The 14,171-nt window shown below is 32.0% G+C and overlaps 2 protein-coding genes across 9 annotated transcripts in view; one reads left to right on the top strand and one right to left on the bottom strand.

Annotated features, from left to right (window-relative positions):
- Positions 1-14,171, bottom strand: part of LOC127869375 (uncharacterized) — a 319,605-nt gene that overhangs the window by 9,163 nt on the left and 296,271 nt on the right. The window lies entirely within an intron of this gene.
- Positions 1-14,171, top strand: part of LOC127869372 (dipeptidyl peptidase 9-like) — a 169,624-nt gene that overhangs the window by 61,718 nt on the left and 93,735 nt on the right. The gene's annotated exons all lie outside the window — the stretch shown is intronic.

The following is a 14,171-nucleotide window of genomic DNA, read 5'->3' as shown; positions in this document are numbered from 1 at the left end:
AATATCGAAGAAGCTTTCGTTATAAGAACTATATTACCCCATAATACTTTTCAATCACAGGTGGTTAGCAAATGGCTATGATAATAATTATACAAATCACCATTTTGAAATATAAATAATCAAATTATAACGGAAACTTTATTTCTGTCGAAACTATTACTTTCAAATATATACATAACAAGGTATTCTCCTAACAATGAACTGAAAATAGAGTGCATCGCTTTGAACAGCCATTATTTCGTCAATTGTGCAGCGATTAAATGGGTATTAACTACTGATTTTAGAATCATTATCTTTCAGCCTGAATGATGGATATGACTGAAACATGGTATGAATGAGATGACAACAGAAAGAGATTATAATGAGCAATACAATATGCACATAGTCATATACCTCTAGCGATTTCCATGAACTCGGTCTTATTAAACGTTATATATATATTATAGTGCATTTTTTCTCAAAAATGTTGATTTTTCGTTTATGTTTGATTATGTGTCATTGAAAATGATGTTTTTACTAATTATTATCATAGTCACACGCTTACCGCCTGTGTTTTCAATAGGTTTCATCACCTCCTTGATATAAATTATTTGCAATTATAATTGACAATTCATGTTCATTCTGATGACAGTGACTGTGTGTCTGTCGGTCGATAAGTTAGGCAGTCATTTGTACTACTCAAACAATTACATCAAATACATTCAATTCAGTTATTTATGATAAACCAATGAGGTGATTCCACATTATGTGCAGTTTTGGTTTACTAAGAAAGTGACGCCGATAGTCGGCGTCTTCCCCTTTCAGATCTTTTCCGCTACAAATACAATTTCCCCTCCAAGAAAATCATGTTTCATATCTTTTTTTTTAGCATTCGTTTAAGTTTTGGATCGAATATTGTTAAGTTTGATTGCTTAATTATCCATCACAATACTAGCCCATTTGCCGTGGTCGTGAAAACACCTTAAAACAGAAATAAGCGTCTACGGAGTTGGATTAGAATGTGTAGTTTGAGGTTCCTGTTAATTTTTGCTAAGTCATGCGGAACATTACGAATTTTTTCGCTGTAAATGTTGGAAGAAGAATCCTCAAACTAAATGTGTTTACATCTGAGTCGTTAAGCGCATGCTATATAACGTAATGGAGAAAGGGAAGTCACTCTAAATGGCATAAGTGTTTGTTAACGTGTTTTTTATGATGTTGACAGAAAACTTCTTTATTGTAATTGGGGAAAATGTCATCTAGATTTGATTGGGAATTGGGCCGTTTTTTTTTGCTTTGGGAACGCATCCATTTTCCGGAGGCGCAGACAGTGGTGAACAACCCCTGAAATCAGAGTAGAGGAGTTATAGAAATTTATTAAAACAGTTTTTATTTTCCCCCAAATATGTTGCTTTTGAACTCTTTTTCCCCTTGCACCCGGCGTCCAGCGTCTTCCCCCTTTTCTAAATAAAAAAACAGAATTTTTGAGAAACGGTTGTTTGAAGAAATGCATATTCTAAGACATTGCAAATATTGTTTGGCTTATTTTATCATCTCATCTGATCACAGTTTACACAACAATAAAAATTATAATCCGAGTACTAGCAAAATAAACTTTAAACTTAAATAACACATTTAGCATGTTATTGTATGCTCCTTTTACAAAAAAGGAAGTCACTATCAATTTCAAAATATAAATTGAGTTTATCAATTAAATATTTTAACTAATTACGAACCTTCTCGTTTCACAAAGAAATTTTATCTAGACACTATAAATATTTACCATAAACAACACAATTTGGGAGTAAAATAAAAAATAAAACCACCCCAGTCGTTCTCGTCACTTGTGAATTTCGAAACTAGACAATTGATCAAACAGAGGTTACACACTACTACAAATCAGTCTCTGTAATTTTTAAGCTTAATCGTAGCTCGTATCAAATCGATGGGGAGATTACACATCACAACATATTGTTTTATTCGAGTAGTATAAATAGTACATGAGAAGATAATCTTAAATTTGCTATTATAAATTTCGCATTTTCTTCCATATGTGTATGGATCAAAAATGGGTTTTAATTCCTTGTAAAGAAAGAGTTATGAAGTGTCATTAACATCAGCTCGCCATTTTGAAAAAATTAGATCCTGTACTCTTTTGTGAAACATAACAATAAAGCTGTTTATATAAACAGATTCAATGCATAATGTTCCTGGATATGTTGCAACCGTGGCGAATCATTAAGTCACTCCAGGATACTTTAACACGTAAAGATATTCGTATGTGTCTAAAATGTGATGAATTATCATTAAACAAGAAGTTACCCGATAAAATAAAGTAACAAAATGGAAAAATATACACATATTTACTCTCAGTGAAAATTAGTTAAATCGAATTTGGTCAATTTGACATGATTTAAATGTATTCGTACTGAATCTTTTATACATTCACCAATGAAGTTTTCTTACCTGGTCTTTATTCTTAATTTTATTAAAGTTTCTGATAACAAATAAGTTTGAATTGTTTGCTGGCTGGCATGGATGAAAAGTTTATACTTATATTCTAATTAACATGTCACATACGTCATCTGGTTATGTTCCCTAATCATATTCAATGAGCTGGCAATGATAAGTTTGTATTTGACAAGGCCATTTATCAGCCAGTGGTTCGTATAAGAAATCAAAGTTTACTTTGTAATGCGTCAACACACTTGGTTTTAAACGTCTTTTTACGAGTCATAATTTAGAATGATAAGATTAAATACGTACTTCCTTGATCTTTACAGAATATGACAACGAAAAACCTAATGTAAAATACACTCCATATTGTAAAAACATTGATCTACATCTGATCCATCGCGATGTATTATAACATGCTATTAAGATTTTTAAATCTATATAGCCGGAATAAACTTTTTGTGTATTATGCTATTAATTTACCATTATTTTGTAACATCCGTTATAGTTATGCTGAATTTTTGTCAGTTATGTATGTGACCGTAAAAAGAGTGCACTAAAAAGTATAGCCATCTGTCTAAAACAGACATAAATAATGTATTATATGTGTTTTTTAATTGTCAGTTTTGAATTTTCCTCATTTTACAACTGCTAAAACGTTTAAGCAAATAAATATGCTTGTGTTGTTGATGGGATACTTAAGAGACAGTGTATTTAAGATCATTTTTTCAAAGAAGAGAAAACGTTAATGACTAAAAAAACTAGCATATAAGTTTTAATTAAGAAATATCAACATGTTAAAAAACCAAAGTTGTTAACAATAATGAATAGTTATCGTTTTCAGATTCGAAAATGCAACAATGTACAAAATACATTAACGTTGTTGCGAAATGTCCATCCGCCTGCGCTTACGTTGTCTCAAGATAAATGTATACACATTTAATTATGCCACAAACGCGAATTCACATTTTTCGGTCTCTTTCGGAACGCTTTCCTTCTTACCACATACGGATTTATTACCAGTGGTTTGCTTTCAAATTATCCGATGATATCCCTACATTACCCACTAAGAAATAATTGACTAAAATTAAACAATACGTGTTCATGTCGTCCTTTTTTTAAGTAATGTTACGTATATATGTATTCACAATATCATTATATATTTAATTCAAACATCACATGTATACCCACTTAATTAAAAAGAAGCACCACATCATTTAAGATGTGCAACACGACTCAACTTTGATTTGAAGCTAAAGGTTAGATATTCCATATTGCTTCTTGAAAGATAAGAGTCCTCATAAGGAACAGTTCTTTTTTGTTCGGTCCCTTCATGTCTGAAACTCACTAATATAAATATAAGGCTTACTGTACATATGCAGGCTGTGCCAGACGACGTAGTTGTATTTGTTGGAGAGGTTTCCGGACGTAAGCTAACTTGGACAATAGGTTCAAAGCTTATGTTGGCATAAGTAACGTGCACGCTTTAACGTGACTACCGGTCGCGAGGTTTGTTACATAGTTGTTTTGTTATTGTTGTTGATCGTTTTACGGTTAATTAATAATACAGTTAACAACAAAAAAAATCCAATCAAACGTACTTCCTTATCTTTATTGAAATAGGCGAAATCCTGTTGAATTTCCATTATTGACAAGAATGAGAAAGTTGTTTGTTTTTGCAAATTATGTTTGTTATAGATAAAGACGACTTCATAAGCAGCCGTTAAAATAACAAATCACAACCATCACGATTCTATCAAAATTCATATTAGAATTGAAATACGGTTAGTAAAAATATTTTCATTGCTCATTTTGTTTCTTAATTCTTGGATCCCTCATAATACAAATATGCGTACGTATATAAATGAGACCATGATTGTAAAAACTACAGCATTTCATGCGAATATTTGCCAGTTTAAGATGTTTCAATATTATTTTGACTGAAACTGTGATATATACATACGCATGTATTTTGTCTGTGCTTCTTGGATAGCTCAATCATGTGAACATTAATGAATTTGATATAAATTGACACGAAGCTTAGTTTTTCAACAAAAAGACAGTAAACATGTCGGGCCGGGGGCGGGGGGGGGGGGGGGTAACTTCCCAAATTTTAGGGTAGGGGTGTCCCGCTGAGACTTCCGCAATATCAGCGTAAACGCTTTTGTTACTAAGTTAAGAAAAGTTAGAAACAGTTGATTTATAACACCATTGTTACATAAAACAAAAATATATTTAAGAATCCTCGTTTATAATCATGTGTTGTTAAATTACTGCTGATATGTAATGTTGACATTCAATTCGTATATAGTCGCATTAATGTATTTCATTCAAATACTACTTCAGTTTGGTATTTCATCGACATGTTTAAATTTTTTATCGCAGGTAAATTCGTTAAGTATTGTTGTTGCTTTCGCAAACGCTCACTTAGTTGATCACCCGTATTTAACGTTATTCAAGAAAACTAAACCTGAAGGTAAATTGATGTATTATTATTAACCTTAAATCAAAATACTACATAATAGTTTATAGGATATATACTTTTTGAATACAATTGTATTTGAAAACATTGATGTATTTTGAATAGTGTGTTGCACATTGAACCATATTAATATACCAATTGTGATTTACCGCGACCAATATTTCAAATTATTCTGACGTCTGAATGACGATTTGTGTTCATAGTAATACATTCCAACACTGATCTACACGAAATGAGCTACAACATACACGATACTTCATCTCAACAATTATTAAAACCAAAACACGCATACAATATAAGGAGTGAAACTCCAGCTGCTGGAGCAGTATTGAATTTTCATTAAAAACAATTAGTGGTTCCTTTATTTAAGGCAAGTGACCGATTGCCCAAACAGTACAAAACAGCACAATACAACACAATACAAACCAACATAATCACAAAATATGAATAAAGCTTGGAACGGTCAATGCAAAGCATTGGGGGTTTTAACCTGGTTATAGAGCGCTCAACCTCACACTTGGCCCAGCAATATTCATAATACATTTAAGTGTAAATAAAATTTAACGTCATAGCATTGTAACTCAAATTAAACAATAATAAAAGGGAATTAAAACGCATTCAATTTAATTACTATTTAATTACTCAATTGCATTGAAGATACAAGAGTAACAGAATTACAACTTTTTGACGAACGATCAAATAAAATTATTAACAATTGTCAACTACATTCCTTCTTTATAGAAAAGATTTGAGAATATAGAATCATATAGTTAATATCTCAGATAATCATCGCGCAAATACAGGAAGAAGCAGCAATAATGGGTGTAAAAAGTCCATATTACATAGCTTGGTTGTTTATGTGACTGCTAAACAAATTAAAAATAATTAAATCAAACAAGAAACGCCTATCAGAGAGAAAATATAAATAAAATGGAACGTTATAAACCCAATGACCTATGCATGTAGATTACAACTGGGAAAGTCGGTCGTATGACGTCACAAAACTCCATAATGACGTGAACAAATTCCAAGGGCAGTACTAAATAAAAATATTTATGGGGCTGTGCTACTAATAAAAACAAGTTTAGGTGATTTAATATTAAGAAGCAAATGAATAAAAATGGTAATTCCATTAAGGCGACATTATTGGAATCAAACAGTATATAGGTCTTTTGACAACTGAAGACAGAAATGATTTGATGTACGATTTGAGTCCAAATGTAGTTTACATGCAGATTTGTTCATACGACACAATGACACAATTTTATTCAACAGTGAAAAATGCCTATAATGTAGTATTCATGCAGATTTGTTTATACGACACAATGACACAATTTTAATCAACCGTGAAAAATGCCTATAATATCACTTATGATTCCAAATTTTAAGGGAAGAAAGATATAGTGAATCGAAAACCATCAAACACCTTTTTTTAAGTACATAAGCATCGTATCCTTTTGATAAAAACACGGTTATTAAATTGAAAAGTTTAATATGAACATTTGGTTTAACATATTTTAATTTTCGGACACGCTTCAAAACATCTCCGTAAAATGATGGATGGGAGATTCCATTATTTAAATGCCATTTTAAAGAAACATTATATTTTGAATTTAAATCACCATACTTAGAGTAAAATCTAGCAAATTTATTTCTTAGGTTATGATACAAAAAGCCTTGTTTTAGCAATTTTTTAGTTAATATTAGATTACGATCATTAAAATCTTTAATACACGAACATGCTCTGGCATAACGTACCAACTGCGAAATGTAAATACCATAGGAAGGTCCTTTAGGGATGTTGCCATCTAGAAACGGAAAATTTACAATTTCAAAGTTAAAATCGTCCCGTTTGTCGTATAAACTAGTTTTGATCAAATTATTATTAATAGTTAAATGTAAGTCTAAATACGCAGCGTCTGTTTTGGATATACACGATCTCTTTAAGACTAGTTCTTTTGGGTAGATTTTGTGAATATATTGTTCAAATAATGGATTATCTAAATTAAGTATGTCATCAATGTACCTACTAGTAAGGTTAAAACAATTAATCAAATCTACTTGCTTAGTTTTAGATAATTCTAACATAAATTCGCTTTCATAACAATATAAAAAAGGTCAGCTATAAGTGGCGCACAATTAGTACCCATAGGAACGCCAATAATTTGTTTAAATATTTTACCATTAATTTCAACAAACAAGTTATCCAAAAGAAAAGTACGTGCTGCACAAAAGTCAAGACCAGTCCAAATGATGTAATTATCTAATATCTGATTAGTAAAAAAGCTGTTTTAGTGTTTAAAGCTAGATACAAACATTTCTCTCTAGCAAAAGTTTTTTCAATCAAAGAAACAAGTTTGGATTTTATTAAAGCGTGAGGAAGCGTTGTATATAGTGTCGAAAAATCATAAGTACTTACCTGTGACCCCTTATATTTTTTATTTTCAATTTTATCAATAACTTCTAAGGTGTTTTTTATTGACCAAAATAGGTTAATATTACTATTTTCATAAACTTTATTACAAAATTTAGCTATATGATATCTAATAGCACTTAATGCAGCTGTAAGATACACTGATAATTGTTTGGTGGTACAAGACACTGAATTAGCGATAAAACGACTTTTATATGGCGTCTTATGTAATTTAGGTATCCAGTAAAGTGATGGCAATTTCTTGTCAGTAATATTGACTATTACATTTAACTTTATGCATTGGGCAATATGGTCGGTAATAATTTCATTAGGTTGCTTATTGTACTCACAATATGATGTAGTTTGCGAAAGTTCTTGTGAAATAGTTTGAACATAAAACACTCGTCATATTATGAACAGAACAGAACAGAACATATTTTATTCACGTAAACTTTACAGTTTTTTGTGTTATATATATATGCATACATATAATAATTAATACAATAAGATTATACAGTGAAGTATGGGTCATTATTTAACAAATCTATTTAACAGGATGAACTTATATACAACAATATTCATGCTTATTTGGTACAATGATTAATTTCATATGGTAATAAATATGTATTGTTGGAACGAAAATAGCTTATAATCAAATAACTAGCTGATATTGTAATGTATTCTTTCAATAAATAGTCTTGAGTCTTGTATACAATGACCAGTGTTATAAATCCGTCAATGCAACGTTGCGAATTTTAAAAGCTTCAGATATATATTTACTTAACATAAACAATTCTGATTTGTTGTTTGTATAAAACAGTTGTATCAACTTAAACATACTAGGTCTATTTCTATAATAATGTTTTAAATAAATTGGTCTTAAATGAGCATATGCTGTACATTTAAACATCAAATGAAATTCGTCCTCGATCTCATTGGTAGAGCAGATTTGACAAATACGTAAATGTCTATCTAATTTTTCGTATCTACCAGTGTGTATTCTCAAGTTATGGGAACATATTCGTAATTTCGTAAATACAACTCTGAGATCTCTCGACACAATGAGATCTAGATAAGATTCAAATCCATGTGACATGTTAAGTGTTTTATACAAAGTTAAAACTCCACTATCTGTAACATTTTCTTGCCATTGTTGCAAATATTCATCAATTAGCCTTTTCCGAAATGTACAAATAAACTGGTTAGTATTTATAGGTATGTCACTACACCAAACATAGTAAAAACCGTAACGTGTAAGAAGGTTCTTAACTTTACTAAACCAATTCGTTCTATTTATACTAACATCGCACAAAGCATCTTTAACAACTGACTTGGTAATAATGTTATCACTATCCTTTAACTTTAACCAGTATTTTATAATACGTACATATCGGTTTATATACAATGGGTATCTACCCAGTTCGCCCTATACAGCTACATTAGCTGTAGATTGTCTAACACCAAGCGTAGCTTTGCAAAATTTTAAATGCAGCCTTTCTAACTGTGATGATTTGGTAAACCCCCATACTTCACACCCATACGTAATAATAGGAGAAACAAAAGCATCAAATAACTGCAGTGCTACTCTTGGTTTACATTCGTATTTTTTCAGATTTGACAATAAATTATTCAATGCTTTTAAGCCTTTACCATATAAAGTCTGAGAATTAAGATTAAAATTACCCGTGTAGTTCAATGTAACACCTAAATAGTTAAAGTCATTAACAACATCCAAGTATTCATCAGCATATATCCATTTTTCATTATGTTTTAAACCACCTCGTTTGCGAAATACTACAACTTTTGTCTTCGCAGTGTTCACTTCTAATCCCCATGTTTCACAGTAATTATGCAAATGATCTATTGATAATTGTAAATCTTCTGGGGTTTCACCAATAACAACCATATCATCTGCAAATAACAAAAGAATCAAACACATATCCTGTATAACTATACCTTTGCTATTTCTATTTTGCAAATACATTTCTATATCTTCTACGAAAAGAGAAAACAATATCGGGGAGATTATCTCCCCTTGCCTCAAGCCAACTGCTATATTAAAGTAATCAGAATAGTTTTCGCAATGTCTAACACATGACTTAACAGATTGATACATGCTGCGTATTATACGCAACACTTTACCATCCACGTTAGCTTTATACAATTTTAACCATAGGGCATTGAGATAAATCGAATCAAAACAACGCTTCATGTCCACGAAACAGCAATACAAACGTTTATTCGAATTAACATAATTTTCAATAATTGAGTGCAGTACAAATACTGCGTCTACTGTCGATCTACCCTTTCTGAATCCAAATTGTGCATCTGAAATGGTGTTATTTTCTTCGCACCATTTTGATATACGTTGGTTTAGTACACATGTAAACAACTTAGCAAAATTACTTAATAGTGTTATACCTCTATAATTTTTTATATCAGACTTGTCGCCCTTTTTATGTAACGGAACAATAATACCCTTGGTCCATGCAATTGGGAAATTTCCCGTGTTCAAAATAAAATTGAATATTACTGTAATATGACCAGCTAAAATATCACAAGCTTCTATGAAATATTCATTTAATAATATATCTGTACCTGGCGATTTCCTTGTTTTAATTAATTTAATAGCTTGACAAACTTCGTCATATGTGATTGGATTATCTAGCTCTCCAAATGTATTCGAAAAATCATTAAAATCGCAATTACTATTAAAATCCTCAGCTTCAACATTTGAAGCCTGGTTTATATCAGCAAACATTTGTTCAAAATGGTTCTTGAAATCTTCAAGATGTATATTACTATCGTTATTATTTGTTTCTTGTGACCGAAAATATTTCCAAAAATCTTTTGGTCTTCTATGTTTCAAATTTTCAAATTCCTTACAACGTTTGAATTTAAAAGCTCTGCGTTTTTTTAAACAATGGTTTTATACAGACATTTTAATCTACATAGTTCAACTCTATCTATATCACTATGCGAATTATTATACACATATAGGGCATTTTTATACAAAAGCTATGCCTCTCTACAGTCATGGTCGAACCATTTATCTGAGTCAGATATGACACATTTTTGAAACTGTGGGTACTTTACAGTGTGCTTAACGAATAATGGATCTGCCACCTCACGTACAATTTCCGTAAACCTATTTACCATATAATCAGCCTTATCATCGCAGTGTTCATCAGCATTATCAACTACATTGTCAAAATCTGCCATTTTACTTATCAGTCCCTCGCGAAACGTATTTTTTTCTTCATCACTCCACTTTAAACGTTCAATTGTATAAGGATCTTCTTTAACAACATGCCTATTACAAACAATATCAAATGACAATGGGGCATGATCACTGAAGTTCATGAAGTCATTAACAGAGAAATTTTGAACAACCTTAAAACTAGTCTCACTAAGAATTAAGTAGTCGATCACACTAGATCCATTCCTATTAAAACATGTATATTTACCTAGTCCAAAGTCTGATCCTAATCGGCCATTTGCAATCCTTAAACCGGTACCTTTACACATATCTAACAACTTATTCCCGTAAGAGTTATTACCGCTGTCCATCGAATATCTTTGTAATGGGGTGTCAATTATATAGTCTTCAGAATCAATATCAGGTATATATAAATCACACATGATACCGTCTGATGTACAAGCAGTTCTAGCATTAAAATCTCCAGCTATCATGACTATGCCTAATGATTGATAATGGTTAATATCCTCTTCAAGAATTGTAAATAAGTCTGCATCAAACAAATTAGCAATAGGTGAATTGTCACTCCACATATAAACTGCAGAAAAATATATGTCGTTGTCATTATTAAAGAAGTGCTTATCCAACTTAAACCATATAATTGTGTCATGTGTATTTTTTACAATCGATATTCCGTCCTTGATGCTATCACGCACATAAATTACAATTCCACCACTGTTTCGTTTAGCATTCTTGTGTCTATATTTTCTATACAAATAATGACAGTGATATCCTGAAAGATCGATTTTGCTATTTTTACCAGTCCAAGCTTCAGTTAAAACTATTACATCATATTTTGTTATAAATGAAATAAAATGTGGGTCCTCTCTCTTGGAAGTACTTAAACCATTGCAATTCCAAACTAAACAATTTAGCCCATCCGGCCCGCCCTACGCGTCTTTTACTGGTCTACCCTCAATGTAGAGAGTGTCGTAAGACACCCAAGCTCTTCGTCCGGCCTGTTTCTCCTCCTTGACCCTCTTGAATAATCGTCTCCTCTTTGCCGCAACTTCCTGTGGGAATTGTTCTGTGACATAGAACTGTGAACCTTTTAAGTTCTTGCTGTTACCACGAACCTTCTCCCAATCGCCGAAAAAACAAAATTTGCACACAATGCTGCGGTGGCGCTGGTTATTTGCTTCCCGGGTGGGACCCTGCCCTTCTGATTGATTTTGCTTCTGGCCCATTCTGTGCACCCTCTCGAACCGCATACCGTCCACTTCTTCCTTTGTCACCTTGAGATTACTCACAATAAATTATCGCACTATTTGCTCTGTCTTAGCAGGTGTTTCGTCTTGCACTTCCGGTATATTTCCGAAAATTAAATTGTTCCTCATGCTTTGGGACTGCACATAATTCATGTCTTCTTTGAGCTTATCCTTATCCCGTTCAAGATCTGCTATCCTTCTCCTGGCACCCTCTAACTCTATATCTACTGAGTCCACCTTATGTTCAACTCTGTTTACTTTATCACTGATCTCATTCGTAAACTTGACGAGGTGTAACCATACCTTTTACAGCTCCTTGTCAAAGTTATCCACTTATGATAACATTATTAGCAGCCTTATCAGCAGGAACTAAGACGAATTTAGATTTTAAGTCTTCAAGCAATTTACAGAGATTTTGTTTATTAAATTTAGGTGAATGTGGTAGGGCCAAAGGATGTGTATCATAAAAACATATTTTATTCATGGCCATACTAAATATTTTTGTTTTCCAATCATTGAGTGCAGTAATTTCAGCATTTTCCTTCCTGCACCATTTAGTGCAATAATCATGTAAGGATGTTACGATATTCTTAATGCAGTCATCAAAATCAACAGGAATAGGCAGTCTGTACTTAGGGCCTCTGCGTAGCAAATTTCTAAGGTTTTTATTTTGAATGAAATTAAGGTCCCCAGTAATAACATGTCCAACTGGACCATATATATATTTAGAACTTGTACAGTCACATAATGTAGGACAATTTCTTATTACATTTATATCTGTGGAAATAGAATAATAATTAAAAACGATACTTCTTACAGGTTAACTATATTTGTAGCAAATAAGTGGTGATTCAGTATTGCGGAAATAAGGGGGAATCAACCGACGTACATTTTTATCATTGAATATTTTAGGAAGGTCAATTAAATCAAGACCTTTGTTACAAAACTCAATTTTGATACGATTTCTAGTTTTGTTAAGTACATTTTCAATAAAAGGTTTAAGATAGTAGTCAGTGAAAGATTCAATAATACAAGCACATTCATATAGAGGGTCAGATTGAAGTAAAATAAGTTTACATTCCTTATCAATATTCTCCAACGAAGAAACAGAAAGAGAGCAAAGTGCACTTAGTAATTTATGTTTACCCCCATTTTGTAAAACTGTGAAGCAATCATTTAAAGAAAGCAGACGTTTAAATTTACGCCTTAAGTTACCATTTTTCCTAATGCCACGTGAACGTTTATTTCTTAGACGTTTACTAAACAGAGAAAATGAATTAATCGATTTATTTTTAGAAATTGTTCCAACATTTAGAATATTATCATTTAATCCAAGTGGGTAAGCTGATTGCAAACGTTTAATCCATTCAAATTCTGGCATGCACCTTGCTTTTAATTGGCACTGACTTGAAGTACTATCATTAAAAATAAGTTGCTCCACAGGTTGAATTGAAATATTTGTTACGCTATGACCTGTTTTATTAAAGTGCTGGTAAATGAAGTTATAAAATTTATTGTTATTTTTAATTAAAAAAAAAATGTTCCCTAAAACGTGTTTTAAGTGATCTACCCGTCTGCCAAACGTATTGCGCACCACAACAGGGTACATTTCAAGTAATAACATAAACCACATGCATAGAATTTCATGAGACATCGGATTTAATATTAACTGAAAATTTGCGGTTATTAACCGATGAAAGAATAAAAGAGGACACATTTAAAAACTTGCAACATAAACACTTCCTGGAGTTGCACTTATTTATTGTAGGATACCGATTACACGGAGCTAAATTACGCTGCGAACTAGAACCCAGCCACATTGTACCTCCAATGAAAGATGTTCGAAGTAAACTTAATTTGACTGTAGGTTTAGAAAAAAGTAATTGTCTATAATTTAACGGAAAATGAATACTACGTGTAATCGGAATTCTCAATGGTGAGAGAACAACTTTCGGGTTTTGTGTAATCAATCTGTCCATAGGTTATTTATTTGGCGAAACCACCAATCTTATAATCACATTAATACACATTGCCAAGTCAACATACATAAAAGAGTAAGAGGCAGCTTGTCAGATAATGGTCTGTAAAAATTCAGTATAACCTGCAGAACTCTCAATTGATGAACATACACGTTTACTGTATAAGTACAGAGAATGTATAAGAATCTAAGTATAAGAAAGGTCTTAAACAAGGTTTCTTAAAAAATAATAAAAACACAATACCGCCACCAGCCTCTGAAGGCTGAAAATATAACAACATCGAAGATATGTACGGGGATACACGCTACTGCATCCACGCAGCACACGACAAACTGTTGTGCAATGCAATATAAGGAGTGACATAATTTTGAAAGTACATATTTGTTTCATTGTATTA

The sequence above is a fragment of the Dreissena polymorpha genome, chromosome 2 (genome assembly GCF_020536995.1).
Source record: "Dreissena polymorpha isolate Duluth1 chromosome 2, UMN_Dpol_1.0, whole genome shotgun sequence".
NCBI classification, from domain to species: Eukaryota; Metazoa; Mollusca; class Bivalvia; order Myida; family Dreissenidae; genus Dreissena; species Dreissena polymorpha.
The sequence above is the reverse complement of the archived record's forward strand: the minus strand, read 5'-3'. Positions and strand labels throughout refer to the sequence as shown.